This window comes from Erpetoichthys calabaricus, chromosome 4 (genome assembly GCF_900747795.2).
Source record: "Erpetoichthys calabaricus chromosome 4, fErpCal1.3, whole genome shotgun sequence".
NCBI lineage: Eukaryota > Metazoa > Chordata > Cladistia > Polypteriformes > Polypteridae > Erpetoichthys > Erpetoichthys calabaricus.
The window spans coordinates 194,470,186-194,486,315 of NC_041397.2; the positions used below are offsets into that span (position 1 = coordinate 194,470,186).

At 37.0% G+C, this 16,130-nt stretch overlaps 1 protein-coding gene across 2 annotated transcripts in view; it reads left to right on the forward strand.

Annotated features, from left to right (window-relative positions):
- map6a (microtubule-associated protein 6a) overlaps nucleotides 1-16,130 on the forward strand; it is a 57,120-nt gene that overhangs the window by 8,782 nt on the left and 32,208 nt on the right. The gene's annotated exons all lie outside the window — the stretch shown is intronic.

Here is a 16,130-nt window from a genome sequence, read left to right on the forward strand (position 1 = left end):
ACTGTTTCACAATTACAACGAGTTTATACACTGCTTATAGTCTTATTTTGACATTGTTGCATATTTAGTGATATTTGTTACTATTTTATATTACATTTATATTGCTTAGTGGATGGTGTTTGCTGCACAGATTTGCAGCATCATTTGCTGAATTGTTGCAGCTAGTTTGATGTTTCTGCACCAGTGTGGATAACAAGTTAATTTAAAAAGTATTATTAAAAATAATTACAATAGGTTGAATTGAGATTGCTATTGAAATTGGACTTGAACCAAAGTTTCCACATTTTGGATGGCATATCAAAGTATTCCTTATCGTAGAGGACATTGGTTTGTTGATACTCACAGGAGTAAGTCTCAGAACTGGAACTGTATCATGAACAGACTTTGGAGGTACACAGATGTCTCGAAGGAGGACTTTGTTGCATAGTGCATGTGCTGTGGATTACTCCTCTGCCATCACTGTTCAATGGATTATAATATAAAGTGATTTTGTAGTGTTTAATATTAGGTTAACCTATTGGATTGAGTAAAATGTGCCTTTTGTAGTAACTCAGGGAGCTGTAAAGAACATTGTGAAATCAAATGGATGTTTGAAAAAGAATTGTGGTTATGCAGGAAGAAATATCAGCTGTACTGTATGCATCTGTAAAAAGAATGGTTATCTAACACAATAATAGCTGACAAAACATGTCTTTTGGGGGTTTGTTTCTGTCTTTGTGCTATTGTCTTTCTGTCTCTTCTGACCTCTTGTGTAAAAATCTCTGCCTGGTTCCTTACGGCACTTTTCATAATATAAAACCGAACAAAAACACAAATGTCCAAACAGAGGCTTATTTTAATAGATTTATGGAAACCTAACAGAGGGAGTACTTATATGAATACAAAAGAAATCCAAACTGCACTATGCTGACTTTAGTGTGACAATCATCCTAATCATGTTAGGATGCGGCTGGAATGCTACATTTGATTTTCTCTATTTATTGCATGTTTTTCCAAGAGAATGTTATTAGATCTTCAGCTGAATAGTAATTTAAGATAAAAGAAAACTCAAATCAGCCAATAAAATCACATTTTAAAATTTACTTCATTTATTTACAGAATAAACTTGTGCAGTATTTTTCAATGCTTTGGAGTACTTTTAACTTAACTCACTTCAGTCTGCAGAACCATTTCAGTTCAATGTCATGTGTTGGTTTTCAAGCGAAAATTGTACAATCAGGTCCAGGCACAACATCTCTGATAGGGTGTAGTTAAAAAAAACACAGAACTGTATTTTTTAACCATTGTGATGTAGACTTGCTTGTGTGATTTAGATCATTGTCTTAGTTAATGATGCGGCTAAAGTGCAGAATTCATTGTTCTTCTGCAATTTGCTCTTGATGCTTAAAAGCTTGCCTCAAACATGAAACTACCACAGTCTCGCTTGATTGCTAGTATCAAGTTCTTTTTGACTAATGTAGCATTAATAATTTTTCCAGAAATAACAGGACCCAGGTTGGGCAGAAAGTTTGAATTTTGTTTTACTTGTTCATAGTGTTCCAGAATTCTTGAGAATCACTTAGGTGCATTTTGGCAAAATTAAGGTGTACTCATATTAGTGATTTATAATCTTCTTTATGCTGTTCTACCATCGATTTGATTTTCCTAGTGTCAAATGTCATTATGATGGTGTGGTTGCGAGCACTGAACATAGCAGAATAAAGGAAGGTTTACATATTCAAAGCTATTGTTTCTGGGCACTTTGTAAATTCATGGAAAATTTTACAACCTTCTCTTGGAAAATATGTACATTGTTATACTCTCTTCTTTTGGATATCATGGGTCTTTCAGTGGAGCTCGTTTGAAGTGGCTTTATAATAGTATGACGTCTAATAGACATCAACAACATTTTTTGGTTGGTTGTGTTGTGGGGCTAATTCAGGTCACCAGTGATGGTGAAATCTGAAGGAGAAATTTAAATCTGCTGACTCACTCAAAGCATCCTCACCAATGCAAATAGGACTATAGTTTCTGTCTCTTGCTTCCTGAAGTCCATGGCCAATTCCTTGTTTTCTTCACATTAAGGAAAAGTTGTTACCACTGTGTCAGAAGGCAAATCTTTTCTTTGTAAACTGACATAGTTAGTTAGTTTCAAGGTCCATGATGGAAAATTTAATATGGAATCAGAGTTGTCTGGCCACACAGTTACATGTGAACAGAGAGTATGCTGGGGGCTCCTTCCAGATAATGTGTTTTTCTAGGTTTTTAAAACACATCCTATAATAAAATAATTTCATTGACTGAGCAATGTACATAAGCAATTAAGAAGGCAAATAAAATATCATAAAAACTATTAAATATAAGTCATGGGGTACTATGCTCAAACTAATGTACTATTTAGACCGCATCTGTAGTAATATGTGCAGTTCTGGTCTCCACTGTAAAAGAAAGACATAGCAACACTTGAAGCTGTGCAGAGAGCAACCAAGTACATCTCAGAACTTAAGAACATATCCTACTCTGATGGACTCAAAATATTAAACCTGTTTAGCCTCGAGCAGAGGAGATTACGTGCAAAATTAAATTCATATTATTTAAAATCCTTAAAGGCACTGATAAAGTAGATCCAGCAGCATTCTTTCAGCTTAAGGGTGAATCACATACTCAAAGACATCAGAGGAAATTAAATGAAAATGCATTTAAGACTGAAACCAGAAAGCACTTCTTTATGCAAAGACTGGTACGACTTTGGAACAAACTATCAAGACATGTAGTTGAAGCAGAAACCTCAACAAACTTTAAGAAGAATCTGGATGAGATATCTGGAGAGCTTGGCTATTAGCTAAACAAATAGGCTTAATGACGTGAATGGTCTCCTCTCGTTTGTCAAATTTCTTATGCTCTTATGTTTCTTATAAACTGTTGTTATGCTATTACATGTGCTTATGTACTTTATTGTAGTTTTTGTTGTTTCTGAGTTGTTACAGTTTGTATTTTATTTTTATGTATTTTCCATTATGTTTACAGTTTTGCACTGTCTCTTTAAATGTGAGTATAATCTACGTTCTTTGTGAGTGGAACCTCATGAGGCAGGGCCACCTGTGTCTCTCCATTCAGTAACTGCCCCCAGGCCTATAAAGGCTATGGAGGCAGAAAGTTCAATGGGAATCATTGTGAAGTCTTCTGGAGTGCAAGTATTATTGTTTATGGTAAGAGTTTCTGTTTTTAGTATTATTTTGCACTTTGTTAGGATTCTGATGAATGGATTGTGTGTTTTGGGACTTGCTCACTGTGAATTATATAACTCCTTTAATGCTTCTGTTTGCCCTAGAGTTTTTATTGCACTTTTTGGAATTTTTCAAATAAATCCTATTTTTATAAAGATACTTTTGTTAGCTCGTCTTTGTACCAGCCATGGTTTATGGTTACCCTTCTCTGGTGGAGCTTTTTGTTATATTCACAGACATTTCAAGGTTATTTTGGGGCTTCATCCATTTAAGGCCTGCAAAGCCTGAGGCAGACTATTTGAGGGGTTGGCCCAACAAGGCGACGTTTATTCTGGGTAGGCAGTGAAGGCCTGGCCTGGCCAGTGAGGCCTGGGTACATAATTGAGGCCTCATAACTTTTTCCTTTAACAGAAACTCCAGTTCATGACAACTGTAACAATATATATTATTATTAGGCCCTTTAAACATTTACCCTTGATTCCTGTGTTCTTGCTAATGTATGCAAATAACATAATATCAATGATCTGTGTCACTTTTACCAGCTGTGGGGAACCTTTTTAGCGTGCCAGGAGCGGGAGTGAATGTAAAGAGTATAATCAAGTCATTGATGGTGATGAACAACAGAGGATGAGAGATGCTTAAACTTTGAATCAAATCCATCTTTAGCAATGCAAACTGTAAAGTTGTAGTTGATTATACCGTTTTTTTTTTTTTATATTTTGTTTACAGTATTTCTGGATTCCCTGTTTAAGGTGTCACAATGTCTGTTAAAAGTCTATTAACTTCACACCAGGCGTGTTTAGTTAAAAAGGACAGACACCTTTTAGCTTTCAAAAAATGTGCAGGAAGATTCATACAGGCAAACAATTAACAGTATAATGCACTTCGAGTTTGTATGCAATATTTTTCTAAAGAAAACAAAACTGTATAGTATTTCTAAACAAGATAAAAAAAATGTTAATAGCTATTTCTCAGAAAAGTCAGATGTCTTGCTTTAACTAATACATATAGTTTTTCTAGTAGACAATTCAAAATTGCTATATACAATGGCATCATGGAAATTAGTTCCTCAATTTAATTATGCTGGAACTATTACTGCTGCCACACAAATTTGATTATGTGTACTTCCTGACATATCTGCCATGTCCTTAGTATAATGCTCGCCAATCTAATTTCTGACAGGTAAATGCTCTCTTTTTGCTGAAATAGTTTTGTGAGTCCTGTATTAACATTATAATGTTAGTGATTTTCCTATTGCTGTTGTTAGTTCTGTTAAGAGAAAAATAAGTGCTTCAATTATTTATCAATCAACAAGAATGTTTCTTGCTTATTATGTGTGTGATAGGTTTGCATGGTGACTCCCCAACCTGTTTATTTTCACCTTTTATTCCGTTCTCCTCCCACATTATACAAATGTGTTAAATCAACTGGGGATATACAGTATGTTAGTGTTCTTTATAACAGTCTGTTATCCCGCTAATTTTAGTTCCTGCATTCTAGCCAACGCTGCCACCACAGTTCTCTACCCACATTTTATTGGAAAATAAGGTCAATAAAATTGATGATAAGAATGAGATGTATGAAAAACACCTGGGTTCGCTTCCTGGGTCCTCCCTGTGTGGAGTTTGCATGTTCCCCCCGTGTCTGAGTGGGTTTCCCCCAGGTGCTTCGGTTTCTTCCCACAGTCCAAAGACATGCAGGTTAGGTGCATTGGTGATCCTAAATTGTCCCTAGTGTGTGCTTGGTATTTATGTGTGTGTTTGTGCCCTGCAGTGGGCTGGTGCCCTGCCCAGTGATTTGTACCTGCCTTGCACCCTGTGTTGGCTGGGATTGGCTCCAGCAGATCCCCATGACCCTGTGTTAGGATATAGCGGGTTGGAAGATGACTGATTGTATGAAAAACAAAGTTTTAAAACCCACTTAATTTGTAAAGTTTGCAAGACCCAGAGATTAATCAACCAGCATCTCCTATTAACGGGCGTGCTGCAAAATGGCCTGTTTTTAATACAGTATTGAATTACCTGGCTTTGGTTTAAAGACATTACCATTATTTACCTATTTTGGTTTTTCCTTCCTGTTTTCCATTTTTCAAGCTGGCAGCTGTCTAGAAACAACTTCTTTCTCCTAGCTGGATCTACTACTGGCTAACAAACTGTCTGTCCACATGACACAATTTTTATCTAATGCAATGAATTACATTATCATCTCTATAATGTTCACACTGTGTCTTTGAGTTTTTTGTTCCTTTTAGGACATTGATTTCCTCACACATGCATAACACATGCAGGTTAGATTTAAGGTAGATTCTATATTGGCTCTAAATAAGTAAGTGAGACGGCACTACTTTAGTATGTTCTACAAAATATTCCGCTAAGGGCTACAACTATTTTGGATTTGTTCCATATTTGGACTCTGCATTAATGATTATTTTTGTTTGGATTATTTACTAGTTTGTTTGTTTAATATTGTTAAACAATGTTGTTTAATATGTCTTGATTAGATTCCTCTTCTTCTTCTTCTTAATATACATTTTCATTTTTAGAGTACCTTCTGCTTCTGTTTATATTTTTGTTTTACTGTTTTTTGTGCAAGGTGATAGATGGTTAAGATTTTAGATATCTGAGAGGTATAAACATATTTTTGTCCAAAATTATTTGAATATAGAGTATTCCCAAAATATGTAACTGAGCAATACATTCCTGGTGTATAATAACATCACTCGCAGGCTGGATCTCACCCTGGCAAAATCTTAGACAATTGTAGACAACATACAGTGCATCCGGAACGCATCACTTTTTCCACATTTTGTTATGTGACAGCCTTATTCCAAAATATATTAAATTCATTTTTTTCCTTAGAATTCTACACACAACACCCCATAATGACAACGTGAAAAAAGTTTACTTGAGGTTTTTGCAAATTTATTAAAAATAAAAAAACTGAGAAATCACATGTACATAAGTATTCACAGCCTTTGCTCAATACTTTGTCAATGCACCTTTGGCAGCAATTACAGCCTCAAGTTTTTTTGAATATGATGCCACAAGCTTGGCACTCCTATCCTTGGCCAGTTTTGCCCATTCCTTTTTGCAGCACCTCTCAAGCTCCATCAGGTTGGATGGGAAGCATCGGTGCACAGCCATTTTAAGATCTCTCCAGAGATGTTCAATCGGATTCAAGTCTGGGCTCTGGCTGGGCCACTCAAGGACATTCACAGAGTTGTCCTGAAGCCACTCCTTTGATATCTTGGCTGTGTGCTTAGGGTCATTGTCCTGTTGAAAGATGAACCATTGCCCCAGTCTGAGGTCAAGAGCGCTCTGGAGCAGGTTTTCATCCAGGATGTCTCTGTACACTGCTACAGTCATCTTTCCCTTTATCCTCACTGGTCTCACAGTCCCTGCCGCTGAAAAACATTCCCACAGCATGATACTGCCACCACCATGCTTCACTGTAGGAATGGTATTGGCCTGATGATGAGCGGTGCCTGGTTTCCTCCAAACGTGACGCCTGGCATTCACACCAAAGAGTGCAATCTTTGTCTCATCAGACCAGAGAATTTTCTTTCTCATGGTCTGAGAGTCCTTCAGGTGCCTTTTGGCAAACTCCAGGCGGACTGCCATGTGCCTTTTACTAAGGAGTGGCTTCTGTCTGGCAACTCTACCATACAGGCCTGATTGGTTGATTGCTGCAGAGATGGTTGTCCTTCTGAAAGGTTCTCCTTTCTCCACAGAGGACCTCTGGAGCTCTGACAGAGTGACCATCGGGTTCTTGGTCACCTCTCTGACTAAGGCCCTTCTCCCCTGATCGCTCAGTTTAGATGGCCGGCCAGCTCTAGGAAGAATCCTGGTGGTTTTGAACTTCTTCCACTTACGGATGATGGAGGCCACTGTGCTCACTGGGACCTTCAAAGCAGCAGAAATTTTTCTGTAACCTTTCCCAGATTTGTGCCTCGAGACAATCCTGTCTCGGAGGTCTACAGACAATTCCTTTGACTTCATGCTTGGTTTGTGCTCTGACATGAACTGTCAACTGTGGGACCTTATATAGACAGGTGTGTGCCTTTCCAAATCATGTCCAATCAACTGAATTTACCACAGGTGTACTCCAATTAAGCTGCAGAAACATCTCAAGGATGATCAGCGGAAACAGGCTGCACCTGAGCTCAATTTTGAGCTTCATGGCAAAGGCTGTGAATACTTATGTACATGTGCTTTCTCAGTTTTTTTATTTTTCATAAATTTGCAAAAATCTCAAGTAAACTTTTTTCACGTTGTCATTATGGGGTGTTGTGTGCAGAATTCTGAGGAAAAAAATGAATGTAATCCATTTTGGAATAAGGCTGTAACATAACAAAATGTGGAAAAAGTGATGCCTGTGAATACTTTCCGGATGCACTGTATATATGAGCAATGAGCAATTATTAATTAAACTATGGTGCAGTTTGCACCCTTTCTCTTTGCCAAAGTTCCCTAAGAGAAAGATTATATTTGGGGCATAACAGTTGCAAATACATTGTTAATATCGAGATCTCTAACCATCATGGTACCTGGTAAATTCCATAGACCAGAGGTTCTTAAACTTTTTAGGTTTGCGGACCACCAGATTTGAATTTTATTTTACACGGACCACCAATTACTTGACAAAGTAATTTTAGCATATTTACCATTGTTATCATGTCTATTGATCATGAGGTCTTTACGTTACGTTTTTATTCAGTTTCACCTGCAATAAACATACAACGGAATTTCTAACACTTACACTAACAGTATATTATACTCAATTAGTAATGGCGATTGCCAGGGGGTGGAATGTCAGATACAGTTCAATGTGATGGGTGTGCCTGTTTGTTTGCACAAAGGCGAGGAACATTCGGCTCGATGTTGGTGAGATTTAATCGCAGATCAGCCTCCACATCCAACTTGTTTCTGTACTTCGTTTTGATAGCTGTGAGTGTGGAAAACCCAGCTTCACATAAATATGTGGTCACGAAGGGCATCAGCAAGCAGATGGCTTTGTCGGCAAGCTGCAGATAGTCCTTCTGGGCCTGGATCCAGAACTCAGGTATGGGGCACATTTTAAAATCAGCTGCCAATGTGCCATCGCAGGATAGCTCCAGCAACTGTTCTCGTTCAGAAACTGTCAGACTTTGTGGAAGTGCCCCAGTGTCCACTGCAAATGGATTTCGAGCCCAGTTGTTGTTATTACGGTCGTGGGAAAATAGGTATGGAATTGTTGTTGCAAGCCTGCCAAATGTTCTTCGATATCTGATCTTGCAACATCGTCAAGAGCAAAGGTACTCTCTTTGAGGTAACTGTCCAGGTTCGGGAAGGCGGAAAAATCCAATTGCTGGATACAATTCTGCAACCACTTCAAGTTCTTCACCATTGATGCAATTTTGTCGTGGACGTCATAGATGGTGACATTTCCCTGTAACCCTCTGTTGAGATCATTCAGACATGAAAAAATATCTGCCAGGTAAGCAAGCAGAGAAATCCATACTGGATCATCCAAGGATGCGCGGTGTTGAAATGGATGGTCGGTGAAGAAAATCCGGACTTCTTCCCGTAACTCAAATAATCGGGTAAGTACACCTTTCCTCTGGATAGCCATCTTACTTCAGTGTGCAAGAGTAATTGTAAGTGAGTACTTCCCATTTCTTGGCAAATAATATGGAATAGTCGGGATTGAAGCGGACGAGCTTTAATGTAATTCACAACTTTCACTGCCGTGTCCAAGACATTCTTGAGGCGTGGGGGCATTTTCTTTGTTGCTAAAGCCTCTCGATGGATGCTGCAGTGGATCCAAACAACATCTTGTGCAATTTCTTTCATTCTGGCAATCAGTCCACTGTTTATTCCTGACATTGCTCTGGCACCATCAGTGCATATTCCTGCACATTTCTCCCAAGGAATGCCATTCTCATTGATGAACGAGGATAATACACCAAACACTAGCTCTGCAGTTGTGTTTGATGGCAATGGACGACAAAAAAGGAGTTCTTCCAGCACTTTGTCGTTCCAAATGTATCTGACATACATGAGATGATTAGCCTGACTGGCAATATCTGTCGACTCATCCAATTGCAATGAGTAAAACTTGCTGTTTTTCACGCGATGCACAAGAGTCTGTTGGACATCATTTGCCATATCAGAAATTCGAAGCGAGACAGTATCATTTGACAGTGGCACTACATTCAGTTCACTAGCAATTTTTTCGCCACACATTATTGTCACTAGTTGCTTTGCAGCGGGTAAAATTAACTCTTCTCCAATGGTGTGTGGCTTGCCTGCCTTTGCAATAAGGTTGCTCACAACATAAGATGCTTCCAAGGCTTTCATGTTGATACTTTCAATTCAGACAGCTTACGGAGGAAATAGTCTCGCGGCTTTTCCTGTACTGCTCCATGTTTTGTCTGTATATGGCGCTTTAATTTTGCAGGTTTCATACATTCATTAGAAAGCACTTCATAGCACAAAACGCACTGTGGCTTTGGCTCGTTTTCATCGTCAGTGCAGGTGAATCCATAGTCAATATATTTTTCATCGTATTTTCTTACCACTTTTTTTCATTTATTTCCATGTTTCTGACTAACACGGAGGGCACTTTTATTAGCTGCACGACTTTCAGTTTCAGCAACATGGGAATTATCTGAATAGCTGTCCACGTCAGACTCACGTTGTCCTTCTATTTCTTGTTGACATGCACCGTCTTCCTGACAACTTTCTTGCATTTCTTCCTGGTCAGGTTTTCGCCTTTTCGTTGGCAAAAATCCACTTTTAAGCCACTGATCCATTGAGGATTCTTTATTCTTCCAATCTCTACAGCAGAATATAAAATTTACATATTAAATAAAATTCAGTATCATTAAACCCTTTATCTGCAGCTCTTACCTTAACAAAGTATTCCAGTGAATTAATTAATGAACCCCTGGTAAATAAATTCACGGCAGGCTGTGTACACTATATACAGCTAGGTAAATTTCACACAGGTGCGTTATTACTAAACTGTGGATAAAAGAACCTTAAAAGTAATTGCTAGGTCTCAATAAAATTCTTTCTTGACATTACTTTTTTATTACATTATTACTAATTAGTATTATGACACTTATAAATGTACTATAAATATTTATAAACATAAATCTTAGCTATTTTTATAAATAAATAAGAACATATTCGCGGACCACCAATTAGCCTACCACGGACCACCAGAGGGCTGCGGACCACACTTTAAGAACCGCTGCCATAGACTAAGTAATGTATAAATTAAAGAATACTGAGATATGTAGTTTTCATGTGTTGGGGCAGCAGTTAAGAGTATTTTTGCCTTAATTGAGTCAATATCTTTAATAAGTGGTGAGCCACTGGTTTGCATGAAGTTATTCTGGAAACTTTTCAAACAGACAGAGCTAATCTTTTGTAAAGTATATAGCAATGAATTAAAAAGTACAATATTCATGAAGATAACAAATTAAAGTTAAATAAATTTAAGATATGCAGTGCAATGTCTTGTGCAATTACCATTTTTCTCAATTTTAGATTTTTTTTCTTGTGGATTATGGTTTCCACTTAGGTGTGTGGAAAAGAAAATCAATGCAGTAGAATATTGCAATGCCTTTATTTGTGGGAATTCAGAAGCAATGCACTTAACTGAGACATGCATAAGAAAATGCATTACTTCTATTCATTTCTATAGGTGTTGCATTGCTAAGATTAGCACTACTGCAGAAAATCCAATATGAACTCCTCTGTTAACATCTAAGTCAAGCACTTGAGTTCATCTTGGTTTTCACAGTGTTTCAGAGAAGAAAGAAGCTGTTTAAAATATACAATATACAAGCATCCCCAAAGGAAAATCAGGTACTTCAGTGTTTTAAATACATATCTATACTGTACAGCATATATGTAAACATGTATGACAAAACACAAAAACCCATGAAATTATCCAGAACTACTGTTAGACTTATAGGTTAATTGACTCCTGTAAATTGTCATATTATAAGTGTGTGTGGAAACATGCATCAGTGTAACCAGTGATGCACAGGCTTCCTTTCCAGATCAGTTCATGCTTAGTGGCAGATAACACTAAGCAGGAACACTAGGATAACACTATCAATTCATTCACCAATTTACAGATACTGTAATGGGATCCAGAGCAAATCCTTGCCATATTTGGTGCTAGGCAATAGCCATCCCGGATTTCACCCCAGTAAATGTAATCAAAATATTTGAGAATAACACTTTTCATATTCAGTTGTTTTTATCTAACAATTTTATGCATGTATCTTTGAATTTGAGAATTAAAAAGACGATAATTAATGGATTTTTTTTTTACATTTTTTGAATATTGTGTATGAGCACCTAACTAGAAGCAGCGGTCTTGGAATTTATATCATTACTACTGTGGGACAATACTTTATTTATTAAGAGCTACATTTTTTATATTGGGAGATTTTTTTTTTTGGTACAGAAGTTTTCACACACTGGTTCCCTATTGTTAACTATGGAGGCAGGTCATTGTGAGAAAGCAGCTTTCTAATTAGCAAAGGGAAAATAGCAAATGGTCTTCTGTAGAAAAAGGATAAATCAATTAAAGGCCTTGTAAGACTAAAGGGGGGAAAGCATAAAAGCCTTAATGAAGCAATCTGTTGACACTGCAGATGGTCAGAGTGTCTCCGCATTGCTGACAACCCAGTAAAGTCTTCACAAATTTGAGTATTTAATAAAGTAATATATCAAATAAACTATTAGTATATATAGTTATTTGACCACTGTAGAATGTACTTATTCTTTTGTAATAGTGTTCTTACTAGAAGAGTACCCTCTCTTTCCCTTTATTTGTGGAATATGACTGTTTTAGGCCACAGTTGTAAAATAAAAAATAACAATAATGTTTGCAGCTAAGGCGGAGAAAAAGATTAAATTCTCTGGAGAAGCTTATAGAATTTTCTATCACATTCACTACACTTCTTTACACACTTTTATTTGTGGCATTTACGGAACTAATTATTGTATATGACAGCAGTATCAAATTCATATTTTCATGATTTCCTGTTCTAGATGCTGCCACGTTTTTTTTTAAATCAATGATTATAGAATGGTACATCTTTGTACTTACTGTAAAAATTGCACCTGTAAAGGGATTTGGGCCTGTACATTGTTAACTGCTACAAAAAATTCTTGATTGAGCAGGAATTAACAACTTTGCCCTGGAGATGAAATGATTGGTCTTTCTGAAGAATTGTAACCTTGAGAATCAATACCTTTCAGGCTGACCTTGACATAGCTGTTGCCAATAGTTGCCAATAATAATCTGATTTATTAAAAGTTGTACCTTATTACAGAATTTGTCAAAGAGATCTATGTTATAAAGTAATATGATAACAAATGTGGGTATTGCTTTTATTTCTTGGGGAAGATTCCAGATTTTTCTTATGAGGCTCTTCACAGCACTAGCTATTTTCTCTATTCTGGAACGGTTTGTAGCTCCTGTATATCTAGGATATACAGTGCAGGCTGTCTAAATAATTATAATCCTATTTAACATACAGTCATAGTGCTTAGGTTCTGTAAATCTGTCCTTTAATCTTTTAAACAATGAAAACTCCTGTTCTAATATAGGATGTTATCCTTTCTTGATTTCAGCTGGCACTTAACTTGATGCTATTGCTAATAATAATAATAATAATACATTTTATTTATATAGCGCCTTTCCCATGCTCAAGGCACTTACAGAATATAATAAAGAACGGCAGAATATACAGTATATAGCATTGTACAAACCAGATAAATAAATAAAGAAGATTAAGACAGTAAATTCTGAAAAAAACAGACAACATAATTGATGGTCTAGCACACACATACAGGTTACATTGGCATCTTGACAGAGAAGTAAACTGAGAGAAAGGTAATAAAGTCAAGTAGAGCTAAAAGCCTTCCTGAACAGATGAGTTTTGAGTTGTTTTTTAAAAGAATTCATGGAGTCAGCTGACCTGATTAATTTTGGTAGGTCATTCCAGAGTCTGGGCGCTATACAGCTGAAGGCCCTGTCACCCATAGAGTGTAGATTAGTGAGGGGCACAACAAGATTACCAGAATCAGAGGACCTTAGTGGGGGGGCAGGCACATAGTGATGGAGGAGGTCACTGATGTAGTTTGGTGCGGGGTTATTTAAAGCTTTGTAGGTTATTAGTAGGATTTTATATTCGATTCTGTAGGACACAGGGAGCCAGTGAAGGTGGAGCAGGATGGGTGTGATGTGCTCGCTGCTGCTGGTTCGAGTAAGGACTCTTACAGCTGAGTTTTGAATAAGCTGGAGCTGTGATATAAGATTAGAAGGGGCACCTGCCAGTAGGGAATTACAATAATCGATGCGGGATGTGATAAAAGCATGGACAAGTTTCTCAGCATTAGAGAAGGAGAGGAAGGAGCGAACACGGGATATGTTACGGAGGTGAAAGTAAGAAAGTTTCTTAATGTGATTTATGTGGGTGGAATAAGTGAGGGAGGAATCAAAAATGACACCAAGATTTTTTACAGTAGAGGCAGGTCTGATGAGATCACTGCCAAGATGGACTGGGAAGGAGCTCATTTTATTAAGTTGCATTTTAGTCCCAATTTGCAGGAGTTCAGTTTTATTGCAATTTAATTTTAAAGAGTTCTGCTCCATCCAGGTTTTAATTTCACTAAGGCAGGTTGTGAGCTGAGAAAGCTCTGATGAAGTTCCACTTTTAACATTGAAGTAGAGCTGGGTATCATCTGCATAAAAATGATAACCCAATCCATAACTACGGATAATATGGCCAAGGGGAAGCATATAAATACAGAAAAGTACAGGACCAAGGACAGAGCCCTGAGGGACTCCTTATGTGACTGGCACGGAGTTGGATCTGCTGTTGCCAAGACTAACAAACTCTTGCCTATCAGTCAGATAGGACTTGAACCACTGGAGGGCAGTGCCAGAGATACCCAGCATGTTCTCCATTCTGGACAACAGGATGTCATGTCTGACTGTGTCAAATGCTGCACTGAGGTCTAACAGAATTAATATGCTAGTTTGTCCAGAGTCTGCTGCCATTAGCAAATCATTGGTTACCCGTAGCAGAGCAGTTTCACAGCTGTGCCGCGCCCTGAATCCAGACTGAAAGGGTTCCATCAAATTATTAGAGGTTAGGTAATTGGTGAGTTGGGAAGCTACAACATGCTAATGCTAACTATAATGATTATCATAGTGGTATTTTACATGTGATGGTAGTAGCTAATAATATAAGTATTCATCCCTACAGCAACTATTTTTTTTAACATAAAATATAAAAAAATATAAAAAATATTGTAAAGAAATTTTGGAATTGAATCCTTCTACATTGTGTTTTCTTCCCAATTGCTAAATTATATTTTATGCCAAATATATTGCATTTTTTGTGAAGCTTTTTGTTACCGCATTATTTGCTGATATCTGGTAGTAGATACCCAATTTAGTTAACTAGAAGAGTTAGTACTGTGGTATATTACTAGGTGTAGGACCTTGGAAAATTAATGGACCAACCACTACATACAAATGCCTTTTGAAAAGCTAGACAACTATCAAAATATGTATAACAGATACTTCTTTAGAATTGATAAATTAAGAAAGTCTGGTTAGAGTCTTTAATTTCTACTGATATGGAAGAAAAACGTGATGTCTTACATGGTGAATTGATGCTAACTAGCTTTATTGCCATCTTTGTCAGTGTAGTAGCAAGTTTGTAATTTTAAGTAAACTGGGATTTAAAAAATGTTGACAGAAAGTAATACAAGAAGAGCAGAGATTTATTTACTTTGTGGGTGTATAACCAGCACTGTAGCAAAAGAGCGAGTGACCATTTGTTTATATTACTTGACATAAGTCTGGAACAGAAGAAATGTAATGTAACTATTAAATATAACCAGAATAGGTTAAAACAGTTATTTATGTCCCTGCATTTTTAGTTATTCATGTGACTTGGAGATCAATGTTCAGAATTCATCTGCAAGGGTAACCTCAGTGAGCTGGCTGAATCAACTGTACACTGTGATAGACTAATAGTTCAATGTTTGCATGTATCTTTTCTGTTTTTTATTCACGCAGAAAACAGAGCATAATTATTCAGTTCAGTATATTTTTCAAATTCTCAAGTGTGACATTACATTATAACAGTACTTCAGCACTTTTCTTGTTGTACTGCACATTGCTATTCCAAGCATTTCTGAGATGCAGTATGTTGACGTTCCTTTCTAAAAAGATTAAATGTTTTTTTCAGTGTATTACATGGTAGAGATACACAGTCAGTTTTCAATTTGGTGAAGTAAAGTGCTTAAAACTATTGGAGAAGCTGTCTGCACAAATATATGAGCTCTTCAGATTGTAATAGTCTGCAAGAAAACATGAGTGAAAGACTTATGCTGTATTTGGGTATTTCTGTGCACAATACATCAACTTAGTTTTACCTAAATTCTTACTACTGCTCTATTCTCAAATTGGTTTGATGACAGGTATTGAACCCTCCACCTCTCCTCGCTCAAACCAATGTAAAAACACTTTCTTTCTCACTCATTCATTCATTTATGCCAAAACCAAAAAAACACAGTAAAGGACATGTCTTTTTCTCACCTCTCTTCCTGTTTCAAGCTGCCCTCTGTAAACATATGCACATTGTCAAACCCACTTAATCTAATCTAGCAGAGTTGTGGGAAACCAGAGTTAACATCGACTCACCAATTAGGCTCAGATATTACACACCAGAGTTCACATATAAGTTCATAACCAAAGGCATTGCCTTTAAAACACTAGTATAGTGACATAAAGAACACATTTCTTATTTCCTTTTGCATGCACATATTTGAACATTTTGAGATGAAACATGTTTAAATGAGCTCACAAGGTTTCCATTGATCTTTACCATAATGGTAA